The 25,779-nt window shown below is 41.1% G+C and overlaps 1 long non-coding RNA gene across 2 annotated transcripts in view; it reads left to right on the top strand.

Annotated features, from left to right (window-relative positions):
- Positions 1-25,779, top strand: part of LOC141277624 (uncharacterized) — a 95,857-nt gene that overhangs the window by 34,500 nt on the left and 35,578 nt on the right. The window contains exon 3 of one of the 2 annotated variants that reach the window (XR_012329309.1): positions 3,606-9,225. The exons of the other annotated variant lie outside the window; for it this stretch is intronic. This is a non-coding gene — a long non-coding RNA (uncharacterized lncRNA). Of the gene's footprint in view, positions 1-3,605; positions 9,226-25,779 lie in introns of those variants that run through there. 2 annotated transcript variants of the gene reach the window in all.

Here is a 25,779-nt window from a genome sequence, read left to right as displayed (position 1 = left end):
TATGGTTACTATGAAGTTTTAGTACAGCAGTCTATATATATATATGGGATTTTATTTAACATCTTGTTGTTAAACATCTTTATTGGAGTATAATTGCTTTACAATGGTGTTTTAGTTTCTGCTGTATAACAAAGTGAATCAGCTATGTGTATACATATATCCCCATTTCCCGTCCCTCCTGAGTCTCCCTCCCACCCTCCCTATCCCACCACTCTAGCACCGAGCTGATCTCCCTGTGCCATGTGGCTGCCTCCCACTAGCTATCTGTTTTACATTTGGTAGTATATATATGTCCATGCCACTCTCTCACTTCGTCCCAGCTTACCCTTCCCCCTCCCCATGTCCTCAAGTCCATTCTCTACGTCTGCACAAGGACACATCAAAGACTCCAGCTTTCCTGCTTAGCTTTTGGGCCCGTGGTTCTCGTTTTTATAGTCCTGTGACATCGGGACAGCATTAGCATTTACTCACATTTGCTAAGCAGCATGCCACAAGAAGGCAATGGCTATGAATATTCTCATGGAAAAAAGTGGCCAACGTAGGAGAAGAACTCAGTTTTCTGACATTTGTCAAGCATTTGCTGTTGACCTTAGCAAGAGTACAAAGGAAAGAGCCCACCACTCAGAGCCTGCCTGGGTTTCACTTCTGCCTGCCATCTCCTGGCTGAGATTCCAGGCAGATAGTTTAACCTCTCTGAGGTTCAATTCCCTACCTGTGAAATGGGATAACAGCACACCCACTGCTCAGGGTGGTGTTTAAGGGTTGAGAAGAAGGTATTACTGTAAGGCGTTCATGACATATGAGATTAAAAAAATTTTTTTTCATTTTGACACAGGAGCAATATGATATGCTTTTTTGTGTTCTGAAATGGGAGTTCAGGTAGGGTTAAAAAATGGGTCAAAATAACATGAGAACTTGAAGAGCTTTAGTGAGCAGCAGCAGGGTCTGAATTAAGGATAACTGAAAATAAAAACAAAAGAGTGATTAGGATTATGTGGGAAAAATATACAACAGTTGCTAATGTCTCTCACGTTCTGCAAGAAGGGAAATCAGGAATCTTGAATTCATCAGGGATTCCTGAAGGGCCAGACTGCCAAGGATAACATCAAGCTGGTGACCATGACTTCTAATTGATTATCAATCTTCCAGAGTATTTATCCACTTTCTGACTCTTCTGCCTTATTGGACCATGCAGGTATCTGTTGAGCATCTATCATGAGCCAGGCATGTGTCACTGCTGGGGACAGTAGGAAGTCAAGGGCAGGTCCTGGCCTCCACGATCTGAGAGGGAAAGTCTAGGTGAAGAGGCAAGTTCACCATTCCTAGAGCAAAGGGCCTAAGGTGAGGCCTGCCCCAGCAAGGAGGGAGGTGGGGGAAGTTCTATCTTCTAGGCAGGAGTAAGGGAAGACCTGGCTAAGGAGGAAGTGTCTGGGCTGGGAGTGGGGGCTACTGAGGGCATGGAGAAGGCTGTGGAGGGACCAGTGAGGGAGAGGAGAGAGCCAGCTCCTGAGGAGAAGTGTGCTGCCTCTCAGAGTTAGGGAGGAGGAGATAGTAAGGATTGGTAAAATAACCTGTTCACCCCTTCTCCTTCCTTCTCATAGAACATAAGAGCCAGGTTATCCCACAGAGAAAACTTAAACCTCAGTGGAAAAGCCTTCTCCTGCCTTTAGCTCTAGGAGGACTATTCAAACATATACGTGTCCCATTTTAACTCTGACCTTCAGGATCTGATAGCATCATCTTAGATACTAAAGGAAGTACCTGGAGGAAGAAAAAGATCCCCAGGGAGCATGTGTATTTAAATCCATAGCTTCTCTTCAGGGACTATTGTGAGCTAACTCAATTGGCATTTGTTTTTTTAAAAAAATGTTAACATTGCTGATGAGTTTCTGTTGAAAATGACACACTTGCTGTCTCTAGTGGCAGAGAAGTTTGGTATAATGCCTTAGGAGAACCGTTTGGTAATTTGTAGCGATAGCCACGAACATATTATGTCCCAGTAAACCCAGTGTAAGTTGAAAATATCGTTACTTTGAAAATGAATTTAATATACCCAACTTACTGAACATTATAGCTTAACCTAGCTTACCTTAAATGTGATCAGAACAGTTACTTTAGAATACAGATGGGTAAAATCATCTAACACAAAGCCTATTTTATAATAAAGTGTTGAATATCTCATGTACTTTATTGAATACTGTACTGAAAGTGAAAAACAGAATGGTTATAGAATGGGAGGAGCTTCAAGGTGGAGGAAAAGTAAGACACGGAGATCACCTTCCTCGCCACAAATACATCAGAAATACATCTACATGGGGAATAACTCCTACAGAATACCTACTGAACGGTGGCAGAAGACCACAGACCTTCCAAAAGGCAAGAAAATCCCCACGTACTTGGATAAGATTTCCACACACTAGGAAGATACTTTGTGGGCGGAGACTGCAGGTGGCGGAGGGGGGAAGCTTCTGAGCCACGGAGGAGAGCGCAGCAACAGGGGTGTGGAGGGCAAAGCAGAGAGATTCCCGCAAAGAGGATCGGTGCCAAACAGCACTCACCAGCCCGAGAGGCTTGTCTGCTCACCCGCCAGGGCGGGTGGGGGCTGGAGCTGAGGCTCGGTCTTTGGAGGTCGGATAACAGGGAGAGGACTAGGGTTGGCTGCATGAACACAGCCTGAAGGGGCTAGTGTGCCACAGCTAGCCAGGAAGGAATCCGGGAAAAAGTCTGGAGCTGCCGAAGAGACAAGAGACTTTTTCTTGCCTCTGATTCCTGCTGCGAGAGAAGAGGGGATTAAGAGCGCCTCTTAAAGGAGCAGAGAAGGGCGTGAGCCACGGCCATCTGTGCGGGCCCCAGAGGCGGGCATGAGATGCTAAGGCTGCTGCTGCAGCCACCAAGAAGCCTATGTGCAAGCACAGGTCACTATCCACACCTCCCCTCCTGGGAGCCTGTGCAGCCCACCACTGACAGGGTCCTGTGATCCAGGGACAACTTCCCAGTGAGAAAACACAGTGCGCCTCAGGCTGGTGCAAAGTCACGCCGACCTCTGCCGCCGGAGGTGCACCCCGCACTCCGTACCCCTCCCTCCCCCTGACCTGAGTGAGCCAGAGCCACCGAATCAGCTGCCCCTTTAACCCCGTCCTGTCTCAGTGAAGAACAGACGCCCTCAGGTGACCTACACTCACAGGCGGGTCCAAATCCAAAGCTGAACCCCTGGAGATGTGCGAACAAAGAAGAGAAAGGGAAACCTCTCCCAGCAGCCTCAGGAGCAGCGGATAAAATCTCCAAAATCAACTTGATGTAACTTGAATTGGTGGAATACCTGAATAGACAATGAAACATCCCAAATTGAGGAGGTGGATTTTGGGGGCAATGATATATATATTTTTTTCCCTTTTTCTCTTTTACTGAGTGTGCATGTGTATGCTTCTGTGTGTGATTTTATCTGTATAGCTTTGCTTTTACCATTTGTCCTAGGGTTGTGTCTCTCAGTTTTTCTTTTTTATTACTTTTTAAAATTTTTTCTTAATTATTTTAATAACTTTATTTTATTTTCTTCTTTCTTTCTTTCATTCTTTCTTTCTTTTTTTTCTCCATTTTATTCTGAGCCATGTGGATGACGGCTCCTGGTGCTCCAGCCAGGCATCAGGGCTGTGCCTCTGAGGTGCGAGAGCCAAGTTCAGGACACTGGTCCACAAGAGACCTCCCAGCTCCACATAATATCAAATGGCGAAAATCTCCCAGAGATCTCCATATCAACGCCAAGACCCAGCTCCACTCAACGACCAGCAAGCTACAGTGCTGGACACCATATGACAAAGAACTAGCAAGACAGGAACACAAACCAATCCATTAGCAGAGAGGCTGCCTAAAATCATAATAAGGGCACAGACAGTGCAAAACACACCACCGGACGTGGACCTGCCCACCAGAAAGACAAGATCCAGCCTCATCCAGCAGAACACAGGCACTAGTCGCCTCCACCAAGAAGCCGACACAACCCACTGAACCAATCTTAGCCACTGGGGACAGACACCAAAAACAACGGGAACTACGAACCTGCAGTCTGCAAAAAGGAGACCCCAAACACAGTAAGTTAAGGGAAATGAGAAGACAGAGAAACACATAGCAGATGAAGGCGCAAGGCAAAAACCAACCAGAACTAACAAATGAAGAGGAAATAGGCAATCTACCTGAAAAAGTATTCAGAATAATGATAGTAAAGATGATCCAAAATCTTGGACGTAGAATGGAGAAAATACAAGAAACGTTTAACCAGGACCTAGAAGAACTAAAGAGAAAACAAACAATGATGAAAAACACAGTAAATGAAACTAAAAATTCTCTAGAAGGGATCAATAGCAGAATGACTGATGCAAAAGAATGGATAAGTGACCTGGAAGATAAAATAATGGAAATAACTACTGCAGAGCAGAATAAGGAAAAAAGAATGAAAAGAACTGAGGACACACTCAGAGACACCTGGGACAACATTAAATGCACCAACATTCGAATTATAGGGGTCCCAGAAGAAGAAGAGAAAAAGAAAGGGACTGAGCAAATATTAGAAGAGATTATAGTTGAAAACTTCACTAATATGGTAAAGGAAATAGTTAAGTCTAGGAAGCACAGAGAGTCCCATACAGGATAAATCCATGGATAAACACGCCAAGACACATATTAATCAAACTATCAAATATTAAATACAAAGAAAAAATATTAAAAACAGCAAGGGAAAAACAACAAATCACACACAAGGGAATCCACATAAGGTTAACGGCTGACCTTTCAGCAGAAACTCTGCAAGCCAGAAGGTAGTGGCAGGACATATTTAAAGTGATGTAGGAGAAAAATCTACAACCAAGATTACCCTACCCATCAAGGATCTCATTGAGATTTGTCAGAGAAATTAAAACCTTTACAGACAAGCAAAAGCTAAGAGAATTCAGCACCACCAGACCAACTTTACAACAAATGCTAAAGGAACTTCTCTAGGCAGGAAACAAAAGCGAAGGAAAAGACCCACAATCACAAACCCAAAACAGTTAAGAGAATTGTAATAGGAACATACATATTGATAATTACCTTAAATGTAAATGGATTAAACGCTCCAACCAAAAGACATAGATTGGCTGAATGGATACAAAAATAAGGCTCGTATATATGTTGTCTACAAGGGACCCACTTCAGACCTAGGGACACATACAGACTGAAAGTGAGAGGATGCAAAAAAGATATTCCATGCAAATGGAAACCAAAAGAAAGCTGGAGTAGTCATTTTCATATCAGACAAAATAGACTTTCAAACAAAGACTATTACAAGAGACAAAGAAGGCTCTACATAATGATCAAGGGATCAATCCAAGAAGAAGATATAACAATTGTAAATATTTATGGACCCAACATAGGAGCACCTCAATACATAAGGCAAATACTAACAGCCATAAAAGGGGAAATTGACCGTAACACAATCATAGTAGGGGACTTTAACACCCCACTTTCACCAATGGACAGATCATCCAAAATGAAAATAAATAAGGAAACACAGCTTTAAATGATACATTAAACAAGATGGACTTAATTGATATTTATAGACAAAGACAACAGAATACACATTTTTCTCAAGTGCTCATGGAACATTCTCCAGGATAGATCACATCTTGGGTCACAAATCAAGCCTTTGCAAATATAAGAAAATTGAAATCATATCTAGTACCTTTTCTGACCACAATGCTGTGAGATTAGATATCAATTACAGGAAAAAATCTGTAAAAATTACAAACACATGGAGGCTAAACAATACACTACTTAATAACCAAGAGATCACTGAAGAAAACAAAGAGGAAATAAAAAAATACCTAGAAACAAATGACAATGAAAACACGACGACCCAAAACCTATGGGATGCAGCAAAAACAGTTCTCAGATGGAAGTTTATAGCAGTACAATCTTACCTTAAGCAACAAGAAACACCGCAAATACACAAGCTAACCTGACACCTAAAGCAATTAGAGAAGGTAGAACAAAGAAAACCCCAAAGTTAGCAGAAGGGAAGAAATCATGAAGATAAGATCAGAAGAAAATGAAAAAGAAAAGAAGGAAACAATAACAATGATCAATAAAACTAAAAGCGGTTTCTTTGAGAAGATAAACAAAATTGATAAACCATTAGCCAGACTCACCAGGAATAAAAGGGAGAATACTGAAATCAATAGAATTAGAAATGAAAAAGAAGTAACAACTGACATGGCAGATATACAAAGGATCATGAGAGATTACTACAAGCAACTATATGCCAATAAAATGGACAACCTAAAAGAAAAGGACAAATTCTTAGAAATGCACAACCTTCTGAGACTGAACCAGGAAGAATTAGAAAATATGAACAGATCAATCACAAGCACTAAAATTGAAACTGTGATTAAAAATATTCTAACAAACAAAAGCCAAGGACCAGATGGCTTCACAGGTGAATTCTATCAAACATTTAGAGAAGAGGTAACACCTATCCTTCTCAAACTCTTCCAAAATATAGTAGAGGGAGGAACACTCCCAAACTCATTCTACGAGGCCACCAACACCCCAATACCAAAACCAGACAAAGTTGTCACAAAGAAAGAAAATTACAGGCCAATATCACTGATGAGCATAGTTTCAAAAATCCTCAACAAAATACTAGCAAACAGAATCCAACAGCACATTAAATGGATCATACACCATGATCATGTGGGGTTTATCCCAGGGATTCAAGGATTGTTCAATTTACACAAATCAATCAATGTGATATACCAAATTGAAGGAGAAAAACCGTATGATCATCTCACTAGATGCAGAGAAAGCTCTCAACAAAATTCAACACCCATTTATGATAAAAACCCTCCAGAAAGTAGGCATAGAGGGAAATTTCCTCAACATAATAAAGGCCATATATGACCAACCCACACCCAACATCATCCTCAACGGTGAAAAACTGAAACCATTTCCACTAAGATCAGGAAGAAGACAAGGTTTACCACTGTCACCACCAGTATTCAACATAGTTTTGGAAGGTTTAGCCCCAGCAATCAGAGAAGAAAAAGAAATGAAAGGAATCCAAATCAGAAAAGAAGAAGTAAAGCTGTCACTGTTTGCAGATGACATGATCCTATACATAGAGAATCCTAAAGATGCTACCAGAAAACTACTAGTGCTATTCAATGCATTTGGTAAAGTAGCAGGATACAAAATTAATGCACAGAAATCTCTTGCATTCCTATACACTAATGATGAAAAATCTGAAAGTGAAATTAAGAAAACACTCCCCTTTACCACTGCAACAAAAAGAATAGAATATGCAGGAATAAACCTACCTAACGAGACAAAAGACATGTATGCAGAAAATTATAAGACACTGATGAAAGAAATTAAAGATGATACACATAGATGGAGAGATATACCATGTTATTGGATTGGAAGAATCAACATTGTGAAACTGACTCTACTACCCAAAGCAATCTACAGATTCAATGCAGTCCCTATCAAACTACCACTGGCATTTTTCACAGAACTAGAACAAAACATTTCACAATTTGTGTGGAAAAACAAAACACCCTGAATAGCCAAAGCAATCTTGCTAAAGAAAAACGGAGCTGGAGGAATCAGGCTCCCTGAGTTCACACTATACTACAAAGCTACCGTAATCAAGCCAGTGTGGTACTGGCACAAAAACAGAAATATAGGTCAATGGAACAGGATAGAAAGCCCTGAGGTAAACCCATGCACATATGGTCACCTTATCTTTGATAAAGGAGACAAGAATATACAGTGGAGAAAAGACAGCCTCTTCAATAAGTGGTGCTGGGAAAACTGGACAGCTACATGTAAAAGAATGAAATTAGAACACTCCCTAACACTGTACACAAAAATAAAGTGAAAATGGATTAAAGACCTAAATATAAGGCCAGACACTATCATACTCTTAGAGGAAAACCTAGGCCAAGCACTCTATGACATAAATCACAGCAAGATCCTTTTTGACCCACCTCCTAGAGAAATGGAAATAAAAACAAAAATATACAAATGGGACCTAATGAAGCTTAAAAGCTTTTGCACAGCAAAGGAAACCATAAACAAGCCGAAAAGACAACCCTCAGAATGGGAGAAAATATTAGCAAATGAAGCAACTGACAAAGGATTAATCTCCAAAATTTACAAGCAGCTCAATATCAAAAAAACAGCAACCCAATCCGGAAATGGGCAGAAGACCTAAATAGGCATTTCTCCAAAGAAGATATACAGATTGCCAACAAGCACATGAAAGAATGCTCAACATCATTAATCATTAGAGAAATGCAAATCAAAACTACAGTGAGATATCTTCTCACACCATTCAGAATGGCCATCATCAAAAAATCTAGAAACAATAAATGCTGGAGAGGGTGTGGAGAAAAGGGAACCCTCTTGCACTGCTGGTGGGAATGTGAATTGGTACAGCCACTATGGAGAACAGTATGGAGGTTCCTTAGAAAACTACAAATAGAACTACCATATTACCCAGCAAACCCACTACTGGGCGTATACCCTGAGAAAACCATAATTCAAAAAGAGTCATGTACCAAAATGTTCATTGCAGCTCCGTTTACAATAGCCAGGACATTGAAGCAACCTAAGTGTCCATCAACAGATGAATGGATAAAGAAGATGTGGCACATATATACAATGGAACATTACTCAGCCATAAAAAGTAACGAAATTGAGTTATTTGTAGCGAGGTGGATGGACCTAGAGTCTGTCATACAGAGTGAAGTATGTCAGAGAGAGAAAAGCAAGTACCTTATGGTAACACATATATATGGAATCTAAAAAAAAAACAAAAACAAAAAGATCATGAAGAACCTATGGGCAAGATGGGAATAAAGATGCAGATCTACTAGAGATTGGACTTGAGGATACAGTGGGGGGGAGTGGTAAGCTGGGACAGGCTGAGGGGGTGGCATGGACACATATACACTACCAGGTGTGAAGTGGATAGCTAGTGGGAAGGAGCCGCGTGGCACAGGGCGATCAGCTCAGTGCTTTGTGGCCGCCTGCAGGGGTGGGATGGGGAGTTTGGGAGGGAGGGAGACGCAGAAGGGAAGGGATATGGTGACATATGTATATGTATGACTGATTTACTTTGTTATACAGCAGAAAGTAACACACCATTGTAAAGGAATTGTACTCCAATAAAGATGTTTAAAAAAAAAAGAATGGTTGTATGAGTACAGAATGCTTTAAGCGTATCAGTTGTTCACCCTCGTGACTTTGTGGCTGATTGGGAGCTGCAGCTTGCTGCCACCCTCGTGACCTTGTGGCTGATTGGGAGCTGCAGCTTGCTGCCACCGCCCAGCATCATGAGGGATTATGGTACCTCATATCACTAGTGCAGGAAAAGATCAAAATTCAAAGTATGGTTTCTACTGAATGCAAATCACTTCCACATCATTGTAAAGTTGAAAAATCATTAAGTTGAGCCTTCATAAGTCAGGGACTGTCTGTATATCAGTAGGCCTGCACCTGGCCCTTATTTCCATTCACCTACCCGTAAAGGAACTAAAGGAATCTGCCCCAAGTAAGCATCTTCTCTGTGGGATCCACACAGACTGTGCACTGTGCTCCAGGGGTGTTATTCATTGTAGACAAGGGGAAAAGTATCACCCCCTGGAGCGGTCCACTGCTGCATTCTTGAGAGCAGAGACTTTGTCTTATTGATTGCTAGATTCCTGGTGGCCTGGATTTGCATCTGGCACACAGTAGTAGCTCAGTAAATACTTCCTGACCCATTGTCGTGTGCTTAAGTGAAATGCCAAAACATGAGTCCATTGTCTAGAAATTTAAAATGATTGGGCACAGTGGTCTGCCAGTGCAGGGGACACGGGTTCAAACCCTGGTCTGGGAAGATCTCACATGCTGCAGAACAACTAAGCCCATGCACCACAACTACTGAGCCTGCGCTCTAGAGTCCATGAGCCACAACTACTGAGCCTGTGTGCCACAACTACTGAAGCCCGCGCGCCTAGAGCCCGTGCTCTGCAAGAAGAGAAGCCACTGCAATGAGAAGCCCATGCACCTCAACTAGAGAAGGCCCGCATGTAGCAAAAAAGACCCAATGCATCCAAAAAATAAATAAATAAAATAAAAATCTTTTTTTAAAGATTTAAAAATTTAAAAAAAAATGACCATCATGAAGATAATGTGTAAACTCACTTAATGTTGAAACTTTAACCAGGAAAAAAGCAAGACTTAAATTTCACTTCTACTGTGTAATTACCACCAGGCACAATTATATACGAATATGAAAACAAAGCCTGAAATGGAAATGAAATGAGCAAAATGAAAATAATTATGTTAGTATGCTGAGATTATGGGCCATTGCTTTGCAACGTTAAGAAGTTTCCAAAATAAACTGAAGTCAGATATTTTTTTGACCACACATTTAAGGTTGATTTAAGAAAAACAAGGCAAGACATTATTAGTAAGTAGAATTGGATTTAAATAGCTGCTTTATTTCATAACTTTTTTTCCTCCCTTGGAGTTAATAAATATTCTTCAGGCATCTGTAATCCGTACTTTGTAGTATCAACCTATTCAAAAGCAAAAGGACTGCCAAGATGGAAACCTAGGAGAGTACTCTTGTTCTCAATATCTACTGTGAGAATGCATATAAACGAGCAATAAAGAACCACAAAGAGAAAAGCAAGCGCTGATTTGTTGGGAGGTTTACATTCACTAGTTGACCAGAGATAGAGTTCCTCTGATGAGCTGAGTGTACAGTGAAGGTGAGCGAAATAGGGCCCAAAGTTTCCTAGGGCAGAGTTGGCTTTGCCATAGGACATTCTGATTTGCCTCTTTCATTTTCAGACTTTATTCTCACTGAAAAGGATGGATTAGTTCCTAATTGTGGGAATGGGACCTGAAGTGAATCTTCCGGGGTTCAGTTCTCCATTCCACAAGAGAATCTGCATCCTTGGAGGAAGATGCATTCCTTTTCCATGTCTGATTTTCCCAATCTCTGGTTGGCTAATAGTTCAAGTTGCCACTGATTGCACAGAGATGCCTGTACAGCAGAAACTCTCAGTGTTTGGTGGGCACCAGAATCACCTGGAGAGATTCCCAACACAAATTCTCAGGTCCTGTCCCTAGAGATTCTATTCAGTAGGTCTGGGTGGGGCCTGAGAATGTGATTTCTAACCAGCCCCCATGTTATGGTAATGCTGATGCTGCCGATTGGGTTATCATCACTTTGAGTAGCACTGGTTAACAGCTTTCTCAGGTGGTCACCAGATGATGTTCTAGTGGTTATCTGGGTAAGGATTCACCTTTACTATGACCAGGTTACAGTTACTCCCTAACTATGAAGTGAAACCCATTTATTTCTTGAGAGGCAGCCTCACAGTACAAAGAGCAAGAGCTTTAGAATGAGGTCTAGGGTCAAATCTCTGCTCTGTCTTTTCCTCTGTGACTGTGGGAACCCAACCTCTCTGGGCCTCAGTTTCCTTACCCACAGTGGAGATGATGTTGCCCACCTGGTAGAGGTCTTTTAGAGATTAAATGAGACAGTGTTGGGAAAATACCTAGCACAGTGCCTGGCTTATAGTCGGTACTTAATAAATAGTGGTTCCTTTTTTTTTTTTTTTTTTGCCCCTTTATTGGAGTATAATTGCTTTACAATGTTGTGTTAGTTTCTGCTGTACAACAAAGTGAATCAGCTATGTGTATACATATATCCGCATATTCCCTCCCTCTTGAGCCTCCCTCCCACCCTTCCTATCCCACCCCTCTAGGTCATCAGGAAGCATTGAGCTGATCTCCTTGTGCTATGCAGCAGCTTCCCACTAGCCATCCATTTTACATTTGGTAGTGTATATATGTCAATGCTACTCTCTCACTTCATCCCAGCTTCCCCTTCCCCCTGTGTGTCCTCAATTCCATTCTCTACGTCTGTGTCTTTATTGCTGCCCTGCCACTAGGTTCATCAGTACCATTTTTTTTAGATTCCATGTATATGCATTGGCCTACTGTATTTGTTTTTCTCTTTCTGACTTACTTCACTCTGTATAACAGACTCTAGGGCCATCCACCTCATTACAAATAGCTCAATTTCATTCCTTTTTATGGCTGAGTAATATTCCACTGTATATATGTGCCACATCTTCTTTATCCATTCATCTGTTGATGGACATTTAGGTTGCTTCCATGTCCTGGCTATTGTAAATAGAGCGGCAATGAACATTGTGGTACATGTATCTTTTTGAATTATGGTTTTCTCAGGGTGTATGCCTAGTAGCGGGATTGCTGGGTCATATCTTAGTTCTGAAATAGTGGTTCTCAATGGAATTTATTTTGAGATGCTACAGATACTAAGATGCTATTCAGTTAATTCTTTAAGCATCTTTAGGGAGGTTTACAAGTGCACCTTTATGGAGTGGGTAGGTGGAACTAAAAGAAAGGGAAATGGAAAGGGGGAAAAACTGATCTAATTCATTAAACTACAGCTTCTCTATGATCCTAATTTTTGTGTTGTCTAGGGGAGAATGCTTTCTATTCTGTTCTGTCTGTCCTATCCTATCCTATCCTACTCTATCCTATCCTATTCATTAAAATTTCAAGTCCCTAAGACGCTATGTACTATACCAAGTGTTTTCTATCCTTAAGGAGAGGCAGCCTGATGAGATGCCAAAATTGTGGATTTTGAATCAGGCTGATTTGTGTTTGACTTTGGACTCTGTTACCACACCAGCTGTTTGACCTCCAAGCTGGTTATTTCAGCTCTCGTTTGTAGAATGGGGAGAATAAGACTGAAACCACTGGGCGGGAAGGTGCTTGGCTTACCTGACTGAGACTGGGAAGAACATTAATATAAAGTAATGAATCCCACCTCACAGAGGATGAAATCAAATAACAGATATGAAAGTGTTTTGTTATAAACTATGTAATGCTGTGCACATGTGAGGTGAAGAGGAAATAGTTTCCTTTTCACTGTGGGACTTTGATGAATATTCAGATCTGCTTTCCTGCTCTCATTCAGCCTTCTTGAGTTTTTCTCTTACAATCTGATACATTTCTTGGCAACGGGGAACATTTAATGACACCTTCATCACGGAACCTAATGACTCGCTGCTAAAGTAACTTTAAAGTAATCATGCTTGAAATGGTAACAGAAATTCTTCCTATTCTCTATGACAGCACTTGATGCTTTATTATGTAGCTACAAGTTTTTTGATTGATTAGATAGTCTGCTATGGAGGAATGATCCTGGACATAAAATTCAGAGACCCGGGTTTTAATCCTCTTTCAAATGACAGACCTTGGCAACTTCCTTCCCTTCTAGATAAAAACAATATCAGGGCCAGAAGTTAGAGATCCTTGAGTCTAGGAAAGGAAAACTATAGGCCAGAGGGCCAAATATGGCCCACCATCTGTTTCTGTAAATAAAGTTTTATTGGGACACAGCCATGCTCATTTGTTTACATGTTGCCTGTGGCTATTTTCTTGCTACAAAGACTAAATGAGTAGTTGCAACAGAGACCATATGGTGTACAAAGCTGAAAATCTTTACTCTCTGGCCGTTTACATGTAAAGTTTGCTGACTTCTGCTCTAGTCCAACATCCCGTCTTCCTTTTTAAATATGGGAAATTAATTCCAGAAAGAGGAAGGAACTTGTCCAGATCACATAAAGCATTAGCAAAAGCAAAAAGGCAAAAATTTAGGAAAGAAAAAAAATTAAGGTTAATGAATATTCTGTCATAGTCCAGAGCCTAGACATATTAATTATTCTAAGATCTTTCAGGGATATTTGAGAGGCATTGCCTTCCCTCATTTTATATCTGTCTAAGTAAGACAAATATTATCACATTTAAATGGTTCCAAGGAAAGGAGTGCCTTGGAGAGTCCTATAATGAAGGCTTTGCTGTATGAATCCAACACATTCACCATAATGAACATACAGCCAAAATATCCATTGGCATTTTGTTTTCGTAATACTCTCTTTGATGTCATGATTAATCTGAACTTCACTAATTTGGAAGTTGTGTTAATTTGATAACATAAATTCTGGTTAAATTTATCTTTGCATACTGCCTGACAAAATGCTTCATTAAGCAAGTTGATAGCATAAACAAGATTTTGGGGGAGTGGTGTTTAAGTTACTCAGGAGGGTGAATGATTTTTTAGGCACTGCCGAATCATTTAGAAGTGTTTATTTGAAAATAGATGATGATAAGGCAAATCACAAATCATTTCTGTTTGTAAATGCATGTTCGAGGTCCTTCAACTGGAAAACATTCTGACAATGTTTCTATTTGGATATTGAAAGTCATTTCTCTCAGGATAGTCTGTAACTCAGATTTTCCACTAATTATGATTATCCTTTCTCTACAGTAGGGCCCAAATGGCATATATATATATGGGAGAAGACCTTAGAAATTATCAGTTGTTTCCTAAACCATAGGGACATTGAGATAATTTAGGTGATAAAGCTACAGTCTTGTAGAGAGAAGCTTTTTAGTTTTAAGTCTCTATCAGTCTTTTTTCTCTTTTCCATTTTTTTTTTTTTGATTAGGAAAAAGTCTCAAATAGGTGTTGGAATATCCTTAACACCTCTTTACCATTTACTAATTTCTTTGCTTCAAAAACAGAGAGTAGACATCAGGGAGCCCATCCTTGAAAGGCTGCACTTTTCAGAGATAATTAAAAGCATTGTTTTGTTTTCATTGTATTTATTTTTATGGCTGCCTTCTGTTCTGGCAAGTGATAATGGTTTCCACTCATGGTAATTCTATCAAGTTTCCTTTTAAAATCAATTTCAAGGAAGAAAAAAAGTGAGGAAACGTGGCAATTTTAACCAAATATAATATGAAAATGTAATAGTACAGGTGATGTGTGGATATGACAAAAATCACAATGTGGTGTATATTGATATAGAAAACATAGTAAAGGTGGGCTCACATGATGGACATTTGGCTTAAAGTAATCTAGTCCAATTGCCTTATTTTATGGCATAGGGAACTGATGCCCAGAGAGGGCTAGAGACAGTCTAAAGTCATACCACCCTGGTGTCAGAGCCAAGAACAAGAAAAGGACCCTGACTCTCAGTTTACACTTTCTGGCACCTGATATCACCTTGCGCCCATTTGGGTGTTACTGCACAGGTATAAGCGAAAACATCTGGGAATGTGAGCTTGTTCTCTGAATGTTTTTTTTCACTAACCTGCCCTGCATCAAAATGTTTGCCTTAAACCAGCCTGCCCGGTGGCACTGAAGAAAAGTTTGCTGGAATGACGGTCAGTGAAACATAGGATCCGGCCTTCACCCTATTGTCATTCTAATTCCTTCTGTAGCTTTCCATGAGGCTATAAAATATCAGCTCTTTGAGAATAAGGAGATTCTTTCTCAGAATGTGGTCCTCTTCTCAATAATATCCCAGGAAGAATTTGTATTCCCCCCTCAGTGGAGCTTACTACTTCATAATGCGGCCTAGGGCTTCCCTGGTGGTGCAGTGGTTAAGAATCCGCCTGCCAGTGCAGGTGACACGGGTTCGAGCCCTGGTCTGGGAAGATCCCACATGCTGTGGAGCAACTAAGCCTGTGTGCCACAACTACTGAGCCTGCGCTCTAGAGCCCACGAGCCACAACTACTGAAGCCTGTGCATAGCAATGAAGACCCAACGCAGCCAAAAAGAAAGAAAGAAAGAAAATTAAAAGGCAAGTTAGAAATTAGAAAGAAACAAAAACATTATGTGGCCTATTCAATTAATGGTGGTGAATGCAATCTGTGGTTCTTCTGAGGATGAGAGGAATGGCCCATAGCTCTGAAATTTCATATGCCTACTTCCTTAGACCTAAAATAGCAGAGATGTCGAGGCCTCTGATATTAGAATCTTGTTGGGAGTCGGGAGTTGCAGTAATGGCCTCCTCAGTCTCTGTCTCTCCTTGCAGCAGGCCTGGAGGCAGCCTTGCGGGCAACTGGGGAGCTGATTGCCCCCATTTCCCCCAAGCTCCTGGCCTCTGGGTGCAGCTGAGATACTGGGTTCTTCCACCGTGGGGCCCCACCTATTGGCCATGTCTCTCTGGCATCCCAGGCCTGTGGAACATGGACAGATGTAACCTTGCTTTGAAAGTAAAGCAGTGGAGGGAACAAAGGCTCAGTTCTTAGAGTATTGTGCCAGGATACATATTTCCTATGCATTTTTTAGATGCCACTCAACCCGCGCGAGCCAATAATTGTGCAGAAACCACATACCAGCTCTTATGGAACATGATGACATTTATTTTTAACAGTAGCCCTTCAAGTGACACAGTGATTGGCAAATCAGGAGATGAAAGGTCAGATGAGGAAGCTGGCTAGAGATCAATATCTCCCCTCGCTCCACGTTTGGAAATGACTGAAGAAAGATTTAAACAATGGTAATAAAATCGCTTCCACTTATTGAGCATCTACTTTGATTCAGGCAGTATCCTAAGCACTTTATTTTTCTTGTCCTATTGAATTCTCTCAAACACTTTTTTTTTTTTAACATCTTTATTGGAGTATAATTGCTTTACAATGGTATGTTAGTTTCAGCTTCACAACAAAATGAATCAGTTATATATATACATATGTTCCCATATCTCTTCCCGCTTGCGTCTCCCTCCCTCCCACCCTCCCTATCCCACCCCTCCAGGCGGTCACAAAGCACCGAGCTGATCTCCCTGTGCTATGCGGCTGCTTCCCACTAGCTATCTACCTTACGTTTGGTAGTGTATATATGTCCATGCCTCTTTATCACTTTGTCACCGTTTACCCTTCCCCCTCCCCATAGCCTCAAGTCCATTCTCTAGTAAGTCTGTGTCTTTATTCCTGTTTCACCCCTAGGTTTTTCATGACCATAATTCAAAAAGAGTCATGTACCAAAATGTTCATTGCAGCTCTATTTACAATAGCCCAGAGATGGAAACAACCTAAGTGTCCATCATCGGATGAATGGATAAAGAAGATGTGGCACATATATACAATGGAATATTACTCAGCCATAAAAAGAGACGAAATTGAGCTATTTGTAATGAGGTGGATAGACCTAGAGTCTGTCATACAGAGTGAAGTAAGTCAGAAAGAGAGAGACAAATACCGTATGCTAACACATATATATGGAATCTCTCAAACACTTTTAATGGTAGATACTATAGCCCTCGATTTTTAGATGAGGAAATGAGGCTCAAAGAGGTATTTGCTGAGGGCAAATAGCCAGCATAAGGCAGAGCTGGGATTTGATCCCAGGTCCTTCTGATGTTGGAACTTATGGTCTTTTCAAACTGCAGCAGCCTTTGTAGAAACACTGGATTATCAGGACTCTCTGGTCTTGCCCAAATTACACTATTCATCAATAACACATTGGGTTAGAATCCATTAAATGAGAAATATTACAAATGGGGCGAGGGGAAGATTAAAAAGAAAAGATTATTGCTGGCTTGTTTTTGAATCCTCGGGGCAGCTGTCCCATGGTCTCACATCCACCAGATTGTGGGTGCTTCGAGGGCAGGGACCAGCACCCAGCACAGGGCCTGGTACCAGGGGCACTCCCAGGTGAATTGGATTTAGAATTATTTAGATCTCTGAGCCCTGGAATAAATACTCATTGGAGAGAGGGAAAGTCATCAGGAACAGATTGTGTTAAAGTTCCAAATAGTGTTACTAATAAGTGTTTCACATTTTTAGTTACTTGTTTTTTCTCTAATGCTATGCTCTTTTCCCTTCCAACATACATCCTAACTGTAATTAAGTCATTTTGATAACGCCATCTTACATCCATTTTTTCTGCCTCTGGTCTCTCTCTATTCCAGTCCGCTTAATCTCCCAACGTCCTGCCAGGACAAGGAGCACCTTTCTAAAATGCAACCCTGATTATACTTGTCCTCGCAAAACTGCTCTGTTCTGACGGAACTCTGTGAGCTCCTCTTCTCCCTTGAAGCTGGGAGCATTTTTGATTGCTTTTTCTCTCTCCCTCTCTCGCAATGCATAGTGCTGTACCTGACACAAAGCCGGGGCTTAATAGTGTTTTTTTGTTTGTTTGTTTGCTTTTTTTTATTGAAGACATTCCCTCTTAGTGAAATGTCCTTCCCTTTTTTCTTAATTAAAATACATTCCCCCTCATTCCTAAGACTGTCTCGGGTCAGGTTCCTCAAAGCAGAGCCTGAGATGGGGATACTTTTGCATATGGTTTATTGAGGGAGTGCTCTCAGAAGGAAAACCTGTAAGGAAGTGAGGGCAACAGGGTAAGGGGGGATGAAGCCAATCAAAGAGGAACTTTCAGCTGAAATCTTGCCTCAGCCTTATCCCACAGGGAGCCCTGGAGCATGAAGAGCACCCCTGTGGCAGGGTCAGGCCCTTTTTACTCTGAACCAGTCAGGTACTGACTGAGGGTTGCTCCTGTTTTGGTTTTGTTTTTGTTTTTGTTTGGTGGGGGATGTGTGCATAACCTCTCAGGCACTGGCAGGCCAGGTGGCTTCTATCTGCTGCAGGCAGGTCTCTGGAAAGGGGTGCAGCTGTGATCCCTTAGCAGCCAACAGAACTTCTGGGTGATAGGCATGTGAACCAAGTAAAGAGTTGCTGGGTCAGGGACACCACAGCATCGACCTCAAAAACCAAATCATCTCCCCTGTGACTCACTGGGGCAGGGCTTAAAAAATTAATGGTTTTTATTGTTACGAACATAGAATCTGCTGCCTTGTTCCACATGTGAGTTACTTGCTTAGTCATGGAGTAAACTGAGGCTTTGGAGCCAGTCACATCTGGGATTCAAATCTGGCTCTGCCCTTCATTGCCTTTGGTGCCTTAAACATCGCTTTACCTCACTGAGCTCAGTGTCTGCCTCACAGAACTGTTGCAGCACCCCGTGAGCTATGGACACATAGCACCTGGCCCACAGGAGACTTAAAAGAGTGGATCCAACCAATACATGAATGAACAACTTGCAATGGATTTTATGCTTTTCAAAGAGCTGTCAGTCCCCACCACTCTTATTACCCCCACTACATGGATGAAGAAACACTGGCTAGATGTGGTCACTTGAAGCAGGTAGCAATACCTGCTTCAGTAAATGGCAGGGCTTGGTCTTATCCTGGGACTCCACTAAGGAAAAACACAAGTGGATTTTGCTAGATTTTCCATGTAGCCATCACTTTCAGCTCTGGGGAAGCCCCAGTGATAATTAGATTGGAGCCATATTTTCTTTACCTGGTGGATAAGGCAGACCAAGAATAGAACTAATATGCATTGGGCACCTACCATGTGCCAAGCACGGGGGAAGGCATTTTTATATCTGAACTCTTTTAATCCTCATAACCAGGTGGGAAGTTTCATCCCGATTTAGTAAATGAGAAAAGTGAGCTAGTTGTTCAAGTCCCACATTTTGTTACGTGGAGCATCAGACTCTCTCCAGAGATGGGCTGCCTTCTTGAAGGAAGGAGTGGTGGCTCTTGCATTTGTCCTCTGCTGGAGTCTGACCTGACGGCAGCTTATTCAGCCCTCATCACATGCTGCCTCCTTCCTTGGTGTGTGTCTCCAGCCCTGCCCAGTGTGTCTGCGGATGGGATTGCTGTGGACACAGAACTAGGCTCTTCCTGGCCAGTGCCATCTGCCTGCCCAGTGGACACTGGAGGCTCTTCACATCACATACCATCCAGAGGCACATTCCATGCACTGCTCAAAGGTAGCGTTGTATGGGCCCACGTGTGTGCACTTGCCCAGGCATCCTAGCACCCAGGCGAGGCCCCTGGGATGAGACAGTCTGTCAGAATGCCTCTCAGGAAAGAAATTGGTGTGGTTGTCCCTGTTGTCTGTCCACAGATGTCTCTGTGCAGTGCCCTGGTGCTGGAGGCTGGCTGCTCCTTCAGTGTACACTGAATGGGGAGGCTACAATATTACAGCCAGTGCCTTCATTAATTGGTCCACTCACACATTCCACCCCCCCCCCCCACTTACTGAGCATGTGCTGTGTGTCACTCAGCCTTGTCCCTAAGGAGCTCAGAATCTAATGGGAAACATGCAGAAGGTAAAAGACTGTTACCACTTAATTTGTAAAGAGATGAAAAATTGTCAAAATTTACTGTAGCTGCTGCTGCCTTCTAAGGAGAGTGAGATAATCCATACGAAGGAAACCCTTTAAGCCTTCCTTCTTTTGTAGATTCTTCCCTAATGGGCTCAGGCAAGGTTCGCTACTCACTCTTCTATAGTCACACCCATGGTGGCAGATGTCACTTCTGTTGTAACTGTCCACCTATTTGTCACTATCTGGCATCAGATTATGAACTCTTTGAGAGTTTGAATATTGCCTGATCTTTTTGACTTGTGGAAGTAGTATGGTTTTGGAATCAGAGACACCCAGATTTGAATCCCAGAGCTGCTAGTTACTAATTCGGGGTTAGAACAAGGGTGAGGAGAGTGAGGCACTCACCTTGGGTGCCAATTTAAAGGAACATCAACAAACTCAGTAATCAAGGTAAATAATATTTTAGTGCAATATTTAAAATAAAATCAACATTAATGTAAAAAATCCACCATGAGCAAAATTTTAGATAAAGACAGGATCTGACCCAGAACTTGCATGACTTACCTCAATTGCCTCTTTGTAATATTGAGTTTTCATTAATTTGGATTAATGTCTGCGTTAATATTGACTTTAAAAAATGTCTCCCTCAAGGAGCTCATGTTCTAGTGGGGTAGGTAGATATGTGCACAAATAAACTTAACACATACTGTAAAGGAATGTACAACATACATGTGCAAAAGGCACAACTCACCTCCCAAGGTTGCTGTGGCTGATTGTGGCGTGAATGTTGGGAAACACCATTGAGAAGTGGTGACATTTGACCTAGGTTTTGAAAGATAAGTAAGAGTTCAGCAGCTGCTTGAGAGGTGGATAGTGGAAGGGAAGCAGAGGGAATTGCCCAAGAAGAAGCAGAAAAGCATGGGAGTGCTGGTATATCTAGGGAATGTCTAACGGGTTGGCTGTTAGGTTTGGTGAGAACTGTTCAGTTGATAAGAGAAATCATTATTTCCATTCTTGATGTATTGTGTTTCAAAGAACATTCAAGGGAAGTTTTCCTGCAGGCAGTTAAGATCCTGGGAGTGAAAATAGTAGAGAGGTTTTGGAGTCAGAGGTAGTAAAAGGTAGGAGGTAAAGGCATGAAAGAATGCTTCTCAAGGGAATGGTGTAGGCTATCTGGCCCTTTACAGAAAAATTTAGCTGACCCCTGGTCTATTATTTAGCAGGTATGCATTAAGTTCCTTATATGATTATGTCATTCAACCCTCACAGCAATCCTGTGTGACAGATTTTATCAGTTTATTATCTCTCATTTTAGAGATGAAGACCTTAGTGAGGTTAAGTAATTTGTCCAAGATTACATAGTATGAGAGTCACTGGAATCTAGGAAAGAGTTGAAGTCATAGGAAATTGCCAAGGGAGAGAGTAGAGAGGCTAGAATATTTGTTTTAAACCTCTTTCAAAAAGGTCACAAACTTCTTGGGAAATCTGATGAAAGCTAAGGACACCCCTTCTCCTCCCCTGTCCCAAGCACATATATACGTAATATTCTTCATACATTTTCAGGGAGTTCATGAAACTCCCGAAGTCACCTGCGATATTGTGACTTACGATAAGCAATATATATTTGGTCTTTGTCCCCAGTTCTGGCACAGAACTCCTAAGTGATAGGGGCAATAAAGGTGTCTTGATATTCTTAACAAACCCCTTTCCACCACACCTGAGTTTATGTTAATGAGGTGATTTGGGGAAAGCACCTAAGGATGGGGACTGGTTGCCAGGAAAACCAACCATGTGATTATAGGATTGGAACTTTCAGTCGTACCCGCCCTGACCTCCAGGGAGGGGAGAGGGGCTGGAGGTTGAATCTGTTGCTAATAGCTAATGATTTAATCAATCATTGTAATGGAGCCTCCATAAAAATTAGTAAGGACAGAATGGTACAGTTTTTACTAAGGATGCACCTACATCGACACATCATACTCCATGGTTTATCTTAGGATTCATTCTTGGTGTCGTGCATTCTACGGGTTTGGGTAAATGTACAGTGACATATATCAACCATTATAATGTCATGCAGAGTGTTTTCACTGCCCTAAAAGTCCTCTGTGCTCTGCCTATTTAACTCTCTTCCACCCCATCCCTGGCAACAGCTAATCTTTCTATTGTCTCCATAGTTTTGCCTTTTCCAGAGGGTCATATAGTTGGAATCATATAGTATGTAGGCTTTTCAGATTGGCTTCTTTCTCTTAGTAATATGCATTTAAATTCTCTTCGTGTCTTTTCGTGGCTTGATAGTTCATTACTTTTTAGCACTAAATAGTATTCTATAGTCTGGATGTACCACAGTTTGTTTATTCATTCACCTATTGGAGGACATTTGGTTGCTTCCAAGTTTTGGCAATTATGAATAAAGCTGCTGTAAACATCTGTGTGCTGGTTTTTGTGTGGATGTAAATTTTCAACTCCTTACATAAATATTAAAGAGCACAGTTGCTGGATTGTATGTAAGAGTATGTAAAAAGCAACCAAACTGTCTTCCAAAGTGGATGTACCATTTTGCATCCATACCAGCAATGTGCTGCACATCGTTGTCAGCATTTGGTATTGCCAGCCATTCTAACAGATGTGTAGTAGTACCTCATTGTTTTAATTTTCATTTCCCTGATGACATATGATGTGGAGCATCTTTTCAAGGTAATCAAGGTAAATAATATTTTAGTGCAATATTTAAGATAAAATCAACATTAATGTAAAAAATCCACCATGAGCAAAATTTTAGGTAAAGACAGTATCTGACCCAGAACTAACCCAGAAGCAATTTCATATGCTTATTTGCCATCCGTATATCTTTTTTGGTGAAGTGTCTGTTAAGATCTTGGCCCATTTTTAAAGTCATTTGTGTTTTAAGGGTTCTTTATAATTTTCTGGTTAGCAGTCTTTTATCAGATGTGTCTTACGAAAATATTTTCTCTCAGTCTGTGGCTTGTCTTCTCATTCTCTTGATGTTGTCTTCAAAAATTAAAGTTTTAAATTTTAATGAAATCCAGCTTATCAATAATTTCTTTCAAGGACTGCGTTTTTGCTGTTATAGTTAAAAAGGTATCACCGTACCCAAGGTCATCTAGGTTTTCTCTTATGTTATCTTCTAGGAGTTTTATAGTTCTGTGCTTTACATTTAGGTCCATGATTCATTTTGAGTTGATTTTTGTGAAGGGTGTCTGGGTCTCACTGTGGCTTTAACTTTGTAGTTCTCTTATAACAAATGATGTTAAGCTCTTTTTGCATTTATTGGCCATTTGTATATTTACTTTTGTGAAATATTTATTCAAGTCTTTTGCCCATCTTATTTGGGTTGTTTGTGTTTTTTAACTGTTAATTTGTAAGGGTTCTTTATATACTCATTTTTTTCCCACATGGATATACAGTGTGTCAGCACCATTTGTTGAGAAAACTTTTCTCATTGAATTGACTTGGTTGGTACTTTGGTAAAAAAATGAATTGGTACTATATATATGGGTCTATTTCTGAAGCCTCTATTTTGTTTCATTGATCTATTTGTCTATCTTATGTCAATACTACATTGTTTTGATTATGGTGGCTTTTTAGTGAGTCTTGAAGTCAGGTAGTGTAAATATTTCAACTTTGCTTTTTTTTTTTGAGGCTGTTTGTTTTGGTCATTCTAGGACTTTTGCCTTTCATATACATTTTAGAATCAACTTGTTAGCTAAGATGTTGATTGGGATATCTTTTTATTTATAGATCAGTTTGGAGGTATGGATACCTAATACTATTGCCTTTTTGAATCCATGAACCTGATGTTTATTTCTACATATTTAAGTCATTAATTATTCTAAGCAGTGCCTTGTAGTTTTCAGTGTGGTGGTCTTGCACATTTTTCATTAGATTTACTCCTAGATACTTGATTTTAAAATTGTTATTATAAATGGAATTGGTTTTTAAATTTTCATTTTCAATTAGTTGTTGCTAGTATATGGAACGTCAACTAATTTTTGTATGGTGACACTGTATTCTGAATAACAAACAATTTTACTTAATAATCTTTGTTTTTAGAGTCCATAGGGTTTTTCTCCACACATACTGATTCTTCTGTGTATGACTACTCTTTGACTACTTTCTTTCCAATCTGTATGCCTTTTATTTCTTTCTTGCCTTATTGCAAGTCAGTAGTCTTTTAAAGAAACATATATATGTATTATATGTAACTATTTTATTTTACTTTATTTTATTTTAGTATTTGCTACCTTTCGTGTGTATGCCCTTGTCTCTTCTGCTGTTGGCCTCTGCTCTTTGAGGGATCTGTCTCCATCCTTCTGCCCTGTTCTTGCTGTTCAAACATTCACTGCAATGCTCTTGGTGAAGGCCTGGAAGATCTGGGAAGGAGTTCTCTCAGTTTATTTGCCTCATTTTTCTTTTAATCTCATTTTTATTTATCTCATTTTTTGGACACCACTGCTGAGCACTCTGTGAAGTCCCAGAGTGGCTCAGAGGGATTTTCCTCAGTTCTCCTGGTCCTACCTCAGCGTGGGTCCCTGCCTTGTACTAGGTAAGTCTCCATGCATTTCACAGGGATCTCTCACAGACTCCTGACCTATTATAAGCCTTTGGAATGCCATCCCCATGCACTTGGTGAAGGCCTGCTGCAAAGAATTTGTTGGTGGGGTTAGATTTATCCTGTGACTGAGACCCCAAGTATTCTGATCCACTACGTCAGCCTACACCCAGGTGTTAACAGTTCATTGAAAGTTCAGCTGGTTTCTCTTTTCCCTATCTATGGTGGATCTTTGTCTTCTCCCCCAGGAAGAGTTTGCCACTTTCTGGAATTTAGTTCATTTGGGTTTCTTTATGTTGTCACCTCTCTGATGTGCTTCCAAAACACTATGATTTTGTAGCATACTTGGCTTGGTCTTGTTGTTATAATGGAAACAGTAGTCTCTTCTGACTCTCTACATCCTAACTGGAACTGCATCAAACTTTTTTGTGTTTTGTTTTGTTTTGTTTTGTTTTGTTTTTGTGGTACGCGGGCCTCTCACTGTTGTGGCCTCTCCCGTTGGGTATCACAGGCTCCGGACGCGCAGGCTCAGCGGCCACGGCTTACAGGCCCAGCCGCTCCACGGCATGTGGGATCTTCGCGGACCGGGGCACAAACCCGTGTCCCCTGCATCGGCAGGCGGACTCTCAACCACTGCGCCACCAGGGAAGCCCTGCATCAAACTTTTAAACAAATACCCTGCACCATGAGTATTATTATTTTGGTTGAGTTCTTGTGGCAAAGCCCTGCTAAACTTTCAACACCAGTGAGTTCTCACTTATCATCCTCCACACCCCTTCCCCACTCCATCAGTCACTTGACTGCTGAGTCTTAAATACCTATAGAATGTACCAGACTCAGCTTTTGTGTAGGATTCAAAGAGTTCTTAGGAAAAATGGTTTTGGTTATTAAAGAAAAGAGTCCAGGGAAGCAGATGCTGGCGTGAATGGTCAGGACCGGGTGTCCTCTAATTTGTGGGCTTTGTGTTGTGAGAGAGAATGAAAACTTCTAGCCTGTGATACACCCTGGCCAGGACTTGTTACAGCAGCTAATGTTTATCGGCCATAATATTTTTCATGTCCTGTTTCAGGCTGCCTGCAGTCTTATCCTCAACAAGAAGATGTGTCACGGCAGAAGTGGGTAAAATAGGAATAATAAAACCTATCCTGCAGGGCTCGTAATGATGAAATG

The sequence above is a fragment of the Tursiops truncatus genome, chromosome X (assembly GCF_011762595.2).
Source record: "Tursiops truncatus isolate mTurTru1 chromosome X, mTurTru1.mat.Y, whole genome shotgun sequence".
Lineage (NCBI taxonomy): Eukaryota > Metazoa > Chordata > Mammalia > Artiodactyla > Delphinidae > Tursiops > Tursiops truncatus.
Note: the sequence above shows the minus strand (reverse complement) of the source record. Positions and strands in the feature narration are given on the sequence as shown.